Source organism: Nylanderia fulva, unplaced genomic scaffold (genome assembly GCF_048542155.1).
Source record: "Nylanderia fulva isolate GAGA-0341 unplaced genomic scaffold, ASM4854215v1 Scaffold652, whole genome shotgun sequence".
NCBI lineage: Eukaryota > Metazoa > Arthropoda > Insecta > Hymenoptera > Formicidae > Nylanderia > Nylanderia fulva.
The window spans coordinates 1-10,000 of NW_028190756.1; the positions used below are offsets into that span (position 1 = coordinate 1).

The 10,000-nt window shown below is 43.0% G+C and overlaps 1 pseudogene; it reads right to left on the reverse strand.

Moving 5' to 3' along the window:
• Positions 1-5,851: 5,851 nt before the first annotated feature.
• On the reverse strand, positions 5,852-7,623 carry LOC146720612 (small subunit ribosomal RNA; annotated as a pseudogene).
• Positions 7,624-10,000: the final 2,377 nt, after the last annotated feature.

The following is a 10,000-nucleotide window of genomic DNA, read 5'->3' on the forward strand; positions in this document are numbered from 1 at the left end:
AAACGCGGCGAACGCCGGGGTGACTTTCGTGAAAAAAGGGGGCAAAAAAACTGAAGCCCGTACTTCGTTGAAGGGTTTTTTCCGCTGCGGGGTTCCTCCCCCAAATTTTTTTTTGATACCTTTTGCAAAATTGGGATAAAAAACAAAAATATTACTCTCGCTGCAAATTTAAGGGAAAAGCTCGGTCCGTTTTAAAAATTTGAAATTTTTAAAGATTAAAAACATTCGCGGAATTAAAAAAAAATTAGGTTGCTTTTTGAAACGGAAACTTGACGCAAAAATTTTTACTATCTTTTTACGACACGGAAACAAAAATATGGGGGGGGATTTCGCTTCCTTTGGACGAACTTGAAGCTGTCGCGTCTGGCTTCCCCCCCAATGTCCTATGCGGTCCCGATAAAAGCATGCGCGCAATTTTCTCGGCATTAAAGAGGGGGTTTTAAAAGAACCCTTCAACTGGAGGAATTTCTCTTTAAATTTGGCTATAAAGGGAAGGCAAAAAAATAATTAGGGGATAGTTTTTGATAAAAAAAACTTTTGTAAAAGGGGGAAATTTTCGCCAAAATAAAAAAATATAAAAAGGGGAAAAGGACGAACCCCAAAACCGATTCCGAAAAAAAGAAAAGCAAAAGGTTTGACTCAAAAGGGGGAAGCGAAAACGAAAAATTTTTCGGCCAAAAGAAGAATGTTGGCTTGGGGGAAGACGGGCTTTTCGTTTTCAAATGCCCCAGGCAAAAAAACTAGATAGTTGATTTTTCGGGGAAAAATTTAATTTCAGAAACGCCCCGACCCCCCCAATTTTTTTGATCTCTTGATTTAGTGTTAGAAGGCCTTTTTCTATGTAAAAAAATTAACGATGGGTGTCGCATTCAGAAACCCCCAGCACGAAGAAAGTAGTGCATGCAAAAATTAGCTCCATTTTTAGATAGAAAATTTATTTTAATTAGAAAATACAAAACTCAATAAAGTTTTCTAAATTAGATTTGTTTGGTTATATTTGTAAATGCTTTTTTTTTTAAATTTGGGGAATTTTTTGCAAAAAAATGTTTTCTTTTCTTTTGGAAATTTTTTAAAAAAGGGTTCCTGAGTTTTTTTTTAAAAAAAATCTCTGGGGAAGTTCCTGCGACATTACTCATCGAGGGAAAATGGCTCCTTTTTAAATTTAGAAGACCGTCTCATTTCAAAGAGGCATTTGGTTCATAAAATTGAAGACTGTCCCCTCGGGTTTTTTTTATCCTTTTTTCCCACGAACTGAGGGAAAAGCCGGGAAAGACTTAGGGTGTTCACGGGAAAATTTGGGGGGGCCACGGAAGATTTCCCCCCCTTTTTCTGAAGTTTTTGGACCATTCGTTATCCTTCCGGGGGGACGGCGAGTTAGTAAACCGCGAAACGCAGGATACTCATCAACTCGACTTTTTGGGGGAAAAAACGGGGCCTTTTTTTTTTTTAAAAAAAAAAAAATTTTTGGGACGGAGAGGGGGGGGGCGAAGCTCGGTAACCGTACACAGCAAGGGGGGAGCAGATTCGTCCGGAAAGTGAACCAAAGGAGGGGGACCGGGGTTTCGTTCGGTAACCTTACACAGCAAAAGGGGGGGGAGTATTTTGGGGGCCCTGATGCACTCAGAGTCCTAGGTCTTCAATCTCCGTGAAATTGTCGGGACACAATTTTGAAAAAGGGGGGCATGTTGCGCCCCCCCGGTTACGCCCCCTGATCTACATCTTTGTATCGGGTGATTTTTTCGCGGGAAAAACTCTTTACGTTCCGGGAGATCGCGTCAGGAGTTTTTTTAAAAAACAACTAAGGGTCTTCTTCTGTTTTCGGGAGACTACTTTTTTGGGCAGCGGTCGCATCGTGCGGACGTTTTCCAACCGGAGCTTCTTTGCATTACGAAGCCTATTTTTTATTTTTCATTGGTTTCGTTTTTGGGTTTTCCTCATATTAAAGTTCTTTCCCCCATTTTCGAGTGTCTTTATTTCGCGCCGGGGGAAGTGACGTGTGTAGTGACTGGCGGGGGGCGCCCAGGACGCAACAAACAATTGATTTAAAAAATTTTTCCCAAAATTTTCGACATTACAAAACAAAAAAATTTCAAAAAATTCAGACCAGAAAAAATTAAACTTTGGGGGACAAACCTCAAACGCTCAGGTTTTTAATTTTTAATACACAAAAAAAACTAAAAAATTAACAAAAGAAATTTAAATAAAAAAAACACTCGAAAAAAAAAATTTAATTTCAAAAACAACCTTTTTCAGGAAATTTTTTTGGGGGGTTTTATAAAAAATTTTTTTAGGGGGAAAAAAAGGGGATAAAAAAACAAAAAGCAAACAAATAACAAAAAAAAACAGGGGGGCGGATTTTAACGACGGGAAAAAGAAAAACAGGGGAAAAAAAACAAAGGAAAATTCCAAAGGGACAAAAGAAATTAGGGGGGGAGGAGCATACAGGAAAAAACTAAATCAAAAAAAATTTTTTTTTTAAAAAAAAACCAAACAAACAAAAAAAAAACCCCCCAAAAAACCAACACCTGCCCAACCCCCCAAAAACCACCCACCAGACACTCCGCACTTCAGACAAAAACACAACAATCCAATTCATACCCACAACACCCCACCCACCAAAAAACACACACGCGACACGCACCCCCGCCATTTAAACAACATCTTGCCCCTAACCCAAAACCACACGGCATCACACAACACACGAATTCACAACGCAACATGAACAACACACAACCCCACCACGTAGCAAACCCCAACATTTTCACAAAAATTTTTCAACCAGAAACCCCAAAAAACAATTTTTTAAAACAACCAATAAAGGAAAAAAACAACATTGAAGAATTTTTACCAGAAAAAGAAAAAAATAAATAATACAAAAAAATTTTAAGAGGGGTGAAAGAAGACAAGGGGAGGGGACAAAAAACAAATTTTTAAAATTTTTTTTTTTTTTTTCCCCCAAAAAAAAAAAATAAATAAAAAACGGGCCCCCCCAAATTTTCGCGAAGGGGGGAAAACCGGAGGGGGCCAAAAAACTTTTTTTTCCGGACAAAAACTTGGGGAGCACATTTTTTTAAAAGGAAAGTTTTTACAACGAAGACGTAAAATTTTCGCATGTTTTGGACGGGCCGAACGGAGGCTAACCTAGAAATATACAGAAAAAGCACGAAAAGCAAAACAAAAAGGGGCCCCAGACCAAAAAGAGAATTTTGGAAAAAAATTTTGGATTAAAATTTTCACTATTTTTAATTTTAAAAAAGTTACTTTTAATCGTTAATTCTTTGGGGAGATTTTTTCTAATGGTTTTTATTGATTGAAAAAAATTTTTAGATTGCATGTTTAATTTTTTTAAAAAAAATAAATAGCTAACGCTTATGCCCACGCACGTCGTCGGGCCCCCTTTCTTGGTTAACAAAAAAGGCGCTCCCCTTTTAATTTAAGTTTTTCCATTTAAAAAGTAGTGCTAAAAAAACAATTTTGCCGAGAAAGCTTTTTTTTTTGACACAACAATCCGCTGTACATTCCAAACCGCAAATTTTGAACACCTATTTTAGATGATAATATTAACTTATTTTCAAATTTTTTAACTCTGTATCTAACAAAAGATTTAAACTGTTATCAAAATTAAAAACGTTATCCAAAATTAAAAAAATTTTATAATTAAAAAAAAAATAATAATGAAAAAATTTAAATTTTTTTTATTTTACTTTATTTTTTTTTTTTTTTTTTAATTTTATATTTTTTTTTGTTTTTTTTATTTTTTTTATTTATTTTTGACCGCATCTTAAAAATAAAAATTTGAAAAGATTACGCAAGATGATGGGCAAAGACCTATTAATTTATTGAAAGGGAAAAACCCCCCCCAAAAAAAAAAAGAGGAAAAAAATTTAGCCAAAAAAAAGAAAAATTTTTAAAAATAAAATCCAAAAAAAAAATAAAAATAAAAAGGTCAGGCCATGTTCAAAAAAGGTCCCAAAATTTAAACGATCTAATATAAATTTTCACAAAAGTAACTGATTGTTATTAAGGTGCCCCTTCAAATAACTACGTAAAGTGTTAAATTTTTCTAAATTTAAAAAATATACCCATAAAATTTTGGGAACCCCAAAAAATTTTTTTCTTCCATAATTAAAAAAAAAACCGTATATGAATTTTAAAAATTTCATAACTATTTGGGGATACTTTTAATAGTATTGAATTTTTTATTTTCTATGTAGTACATTTATTATGTAAAGTATTGAATGTAAATACAATTTGTTATACCTACAGTATGTAATATTATAACATTTCTGTAATAATTTTCATACATTTTATAACTCAAAATTCTTTTTTATAATGTTTTGGATATACTTGAAAATTGTAATATGTAATTTTATTGATGTTTTCATATGTACACAGTTTTGTTATGTGCAATGTATGTGAAATTATTTTTAATTTTTATTGCCTTACAGTAGAATATGTATATTCCTTGATGTTTTTATTAAATATGGCAAAATGTATTAAGTGTAAAAAATTTAGTTTATATGTACTTATATTACTTTAGTGTATATATAATTTTTATACTTTTTTTTTTTCGTGTGTACATTATGTTTTATAATATCTATAAAAAAAATGGAAAAAATTTTGTGTCAGTAAAAAAGCTTTTTTTATGTGACCAATTAAACTTGCTTTTTTTTTCCCCTACTTATAAAAATTTTTTAAAAAATAATTTAAATGTATTCATAAAAACAGTATATTCATTAATTAATTTTTTTTTTATATGTTTGCGTATATCGATATATATAAAATGTAAATACTAAAAGTACTCCTATAATTATTTTTAGCCCAAAAAAAAAAAAGACCAACCTACCGAGACACATCGAGGATAACTCCCGACTCGTAATCAGACGAGTCGTTATTTAGCTAAAGTCAGAATAAATCTAGTAGTCGCTAACGAAAATCCAAAAGGTCGAGTCGCTAATTAAAACCTAACTAGGAGTCGAAGACAAGCCGCAGAATATAACTATCACCTGTAATCTGATTATCGAGAGCGAGCACACCTAACTAATCACTCAGGTGGGATTATACATAATTAATCCAACTCAAGAAATAAGCGAAATAAAAGATTTATTCAAAAACACAAGCGAAGTTAATCAAAGTGGAGACGCCCGCCGATCCTAGGATCCTCATCCTTCAGTCGACTGAGACCCCAAAATTTTCCGTGCCTTCCCGGAGGCACAACAATTTGGTGGCAGCGGTGGGATCTCAGCCGCAGAGCCGACGTCGTCTCCAAAATTTTCACAGCGGCGAAGACCTGTAAAAACACTACAATTATAACAAGTGTTAGACGGGCACGTCAGTAACTCTGACGGAAACAAGCAGAAGCCACGACTAGGAGAACGAGAGAGCGGACAACATAAACAGTGCAACGAGTGATAAGCAGCAGAGAATCGAAAGGATCGCCGACGTCCATAGACAACGCCGACCTACGACAACCTCACGGGCAGCGCATCAACACGAGCGACGACCCGCCGTATCTATCACCAACACGGAGCCGCCGTTATCAGCCCACGAGCGATCGAGTTGCAGCAGCAGCAGCCGACCCGTCTAGAGCGTAACGATGCGAGCCGTTATACTGTAAGTCCGAATTTATTTGATTGCGTGAATGTCGGAAGGTGACGAAACACCCCGACAAGCGATTAAAAACCAATCGTGGTTGCATAGTACACCTGTACGGTTAACGACGCGAGTATTGCCTTTAACTGCGCAAAATCTCGAAAGCGTTCGTAGAAATTTAGACAGCGACTTGACAAACGAAAATAATACCGAGTTACTCCGAATCGTAATTAAACGAACGAGAATTTCCGTTTACTAGTTTTGACGCGAGTATACTTCGCAAAAGGGCAGGACCGTAATCACCGCGTAGCTTATGACTCGCGTTACTGGGAATTCCTCGTTCATGGGAACAATGCAAGCCCCAATCCCTTAGCACGAAGGAGGTTCAGCGGGTTACCGGGCCCTTTCGGCCAGGGAACACACGCTGATTCCTTCAGTTGTAGCGACGCGTGCGGCCCAGAACATCAAGGCATCACAGACCCTTTATTGCTCAATCTCGTGCGGCTAGAAGCCGCCTGTCCCTCTAAGAAGATTTGTTTGTACGTTGGTAGTAAAAACCCGCCAGCCGAAGCCGGGGGCCTTCGCGATACCATAAGGTACGCCTATTTAGCAGGCTAGAGTCTCGTTCGTTATCGGAATAACCAGACATAATCGCTTCCACCAACTAAGACGGCCATGCACCACCACCCACCGAATCAAGAAAGAGCTATCAATCTGTCAATCCTTCCGGTGTCTGGGCCTGGTGAGGTTTCCCGTGTTGAGTCAAATTAAGCCGCAGGCTCCACTCCTGGTGGTGCCCTTCCGTCAATTCCTTTAAGTTTCAGCTTTGCAACCATATTTCCCCCGGAACCCAAAAGCTTTGGTTTCCCGGAAGCTGCCCGCCGAGTCATCGGAGGAACTTCGGCGGATCGCTAGCTGGCATCGTTTATGGTTAGAACTAGGGCGGTATCTGATCGCCTTCGAACCTCTAACTTTCGTTCTTGATTAATGAAAACATTTTTGGCAAATGCTTTCGCTTCTGTCCGTCTTGCGACGATCCAAGAATTTTACCTCTAACGTCGCAATACGAATGCCCCCATCTGTCCCTATTAATCATTACCTCGGGGTTCCGAAAACCAACAAAATAGAACCGAGGTCCTATTCCATTATTCCATGCACGCAGTATTTAGGCGAAGGTAAGCCTGCTTTAAGCACTCTACTTTGTTCAAAGTAAACGTACCGGCCCGACTCGACACTCAGTAAAGAGCACCGCGACGGGATATTAGTTGGGCCGCCCCTCGCGAGGCTAAGCCCACCGGTAGGACGTCCCACATCACGCCAGTTAAACACCGCGAGCGGTGAACCGAGGGTGTGCGACACAGATTCAACTACGAGCTTTTTAACCGCAACAACTTTAATATACGCTATTAAAGCTGGAATTACCGCGGCTGCTGGCACCAGACTTGCCCTCCAATGGATCCTCGTTAAAGGATTTAAAGTGTACTCATTCCGATTACGGGGCCTCGGATGAGTCCCGTATCGTTATTTTTCGTCACTACCTCCCCGTGCCGGGAGTGGGTAATTTGCGCGTCCTGCTGCCTTCCTTGGATGTGGTAGCCGTTTCTCAGGCTCCCTCTCCGGAATCGAACCCTGATTCCCCGTTACCCGTTACAACCATGGTAGGCGCAGAAACCTACCATCGACAGTTGATAAGGCAGACATTTGAAAGATGCGTCGCCGGTGCTAGGACCGTGCGATCAGCACAAAGTTATTCAGAGTCACCAAAATATACGGTGGACGAACGGCGAGCCGCCCGCCACCGATTGGTTTTGATCTAATAAAAGCGTCCCTTCCATCACTGGTCGGGACTCTGTTTTGCATGTATTAGCTCTAGAATTACCACAGTTATCCAAGTAAATGTGGGTACAATCTAATGAACCATAACTGATTTAATGAGCCATTCGCGGTTTCACCTTAATTCGGCATGCACTGAGACATGCATGGCTTAATCTTTGAGACAAGCATATGACTACTGGCAGGATCAACCAGGGAGCTTCGTGTTCGGTTACTCGCAAGGGAGTAACTCGCGAGCGAGCCCGAAGACTCGTCGCTAGCTCTTTTTCGCGCGCGCGCGCGTTCGATGCCGAAACACCGACGCGCGCGCGACACGCTCGTATGTGCCATTTTATTTGCCGCCGGTCTTGCTCAGCCGGTCGGCGACACTCTGCTGTGTTTAACGCTATTATGTAAAGCGTACGAGAGAACGACGGAGGCGAGAGTAAACCCCCGACGCCGCCGCCTCTCCTCTTCTTCCTCCTCCTCTCCGTTCAAAAATCCACAAGATCAAAATACTCGTGTTCTTATTCTCCCAAATGTTATGATGCGCGGTCTCGAGAGACCGCGCGATTCACCCTGACGCTAGATCGACGATGGCGATGCTTAGACGTCGAGGACTGTTCTGTCTGGTTCGTACGCGTTTAACCGCACACGACCAGCAATAAGATTTCGCTACGGCGTACAAAGCGAGCGGGAAGAAGCAACTCTTCCCGCAAACTCGTATCCGTGGAGTAGATGCTCGGTAAGCGCGACGATTCCGCTGCTGCGTACGAAACGAGAGGGAACCGCGCGGCCAACACACTAGAGGCGTGCGCGCCACATAAGAGCCATTCGGTCTTGCGACACCGACTCGTGGCAATGCTGTGCTCGTAATAAATAAGTGTGCGTTAATTTTGCGCGCGTTCGGCGACGAACGAGAAGAGCCGCACCGTAATCCCCGGCGAAGAGGAATACGAGACGACGCGAGAGTCGAACGTACGTTCTCGCGAGACACGCAACCTCCAAGCATGAGAAGACTTGGCGGCGGCGCGTTCTGCGACGATCGTATATTATTTTATATATTCGTGGTTTCCAAATCAAACATTTTATATAAATGTTCTCTCCGTGTCAGAGTCGCGACTCGACAAAATCCGTTCTCGACCCGTTCGGGCGATTCTTCGTTTGTCAACGTCGAGAGCGCGACACGTACAATATTAATCTCTCCTACCTCTTATAGTACCCAACCGACCGGCCAAGCGGTCGGCGACGGTACGGAGAGCGGTCGAAACACGCCGGAGTGGCGAGAGACTCGAGAAAGTACGTTTACGACTCGTCCGGACTCGCTCGACTCGTTCGACGCGCCGAGCGCGACGTATCTCTTATAGTACCCAACCGGCCGGCCAGGCGGTCGGCGACGCACGGTCCTACGCACGGCCGTATGCGAGCGCGAGCGCCGAAAGGCGCGTTCAATCGAGACATTGTCGCGGAGAGCGAACGATCGAAAAGTCCTATTGTACGATAAAATATTATCACGATAGCCGTATGGCGAATGTCAAACAACGATAATTAGCATTAATTAAGAAGGAAACAAACGAAATGCCGGGACAATAAGGTATAAGCACCGACGGTACCTCCGGGCCGGGCGGCACCTCCGGGACACGGCGGCACTCCGGCGACACCTCCGGGCCGGGCGACACCTCCGGGAAACCACGGCCGACCGGCGGCACCTCCGGGCCGGGCGACACCTCCGGGAACCGCCACCGGCGGCACCTCCGGGCCGGGCGACACCTCCGGGAACCACGGCGACCGGCGACACCTCCGGGCCGGGCGACACCTCCGGGAACCACGGCCGACCGGCGACACCTCGGGACGGGCGGCACCTCCGGACGACCGAATGATCTCTCGAAGTCAGACGACCGCCGGCGGTACCTCCGGAACACTTAACGACGATTTACGGCGCCGCAACGAGGAGAGCTACGTAAAAACGTTTCGGACGAAAGTTACTTACTATTCGGCGCTCGCTCGACATGAGGGCGCTGTCCGATTACTAACTCGAAACGTGTCTCTCAAACCCACGTGTCGGAGACATATATTTCGAATTATTACGGATGATACGCAACACGCAAGCTGCGGTGACCGCGATTACGGTACGGAACACTCGCCCGATGCGAAATCACGCGCGCGGCAACCGAGACGGCTCGTTACGGGCGTGATTATACGTGCGGCACCACATAACGGCCGGCGTCAACTTGGGGACGGACGGCACCTCCGGGACGGGCGACACCTCCGGACGACCGAATGATTTCACCAAGTCCGTCGCCCGCCGGCGGTACCTCCGGGGCACTTGACGGCGAGTAGCGCCGCTACGAGGAGATAATGCTACGATACGGAAATACGTTTCGGACAAAGGTTTCGTACTTTTCGACGCTCCGCACGACCGCGCGACACGATTATTACGATATCTGCTAATTCCCGGCTACCACTCGTCGGATGCACAATCTTCGAGATTCTACGACCGATACGTGGACGAATGCAGGCAGGATGCCGATAAGCGAAGCCGGAGTGTTTGCACGAATAAACTTTCCGATGCGTCCTCATTTAATTAATCTCATTT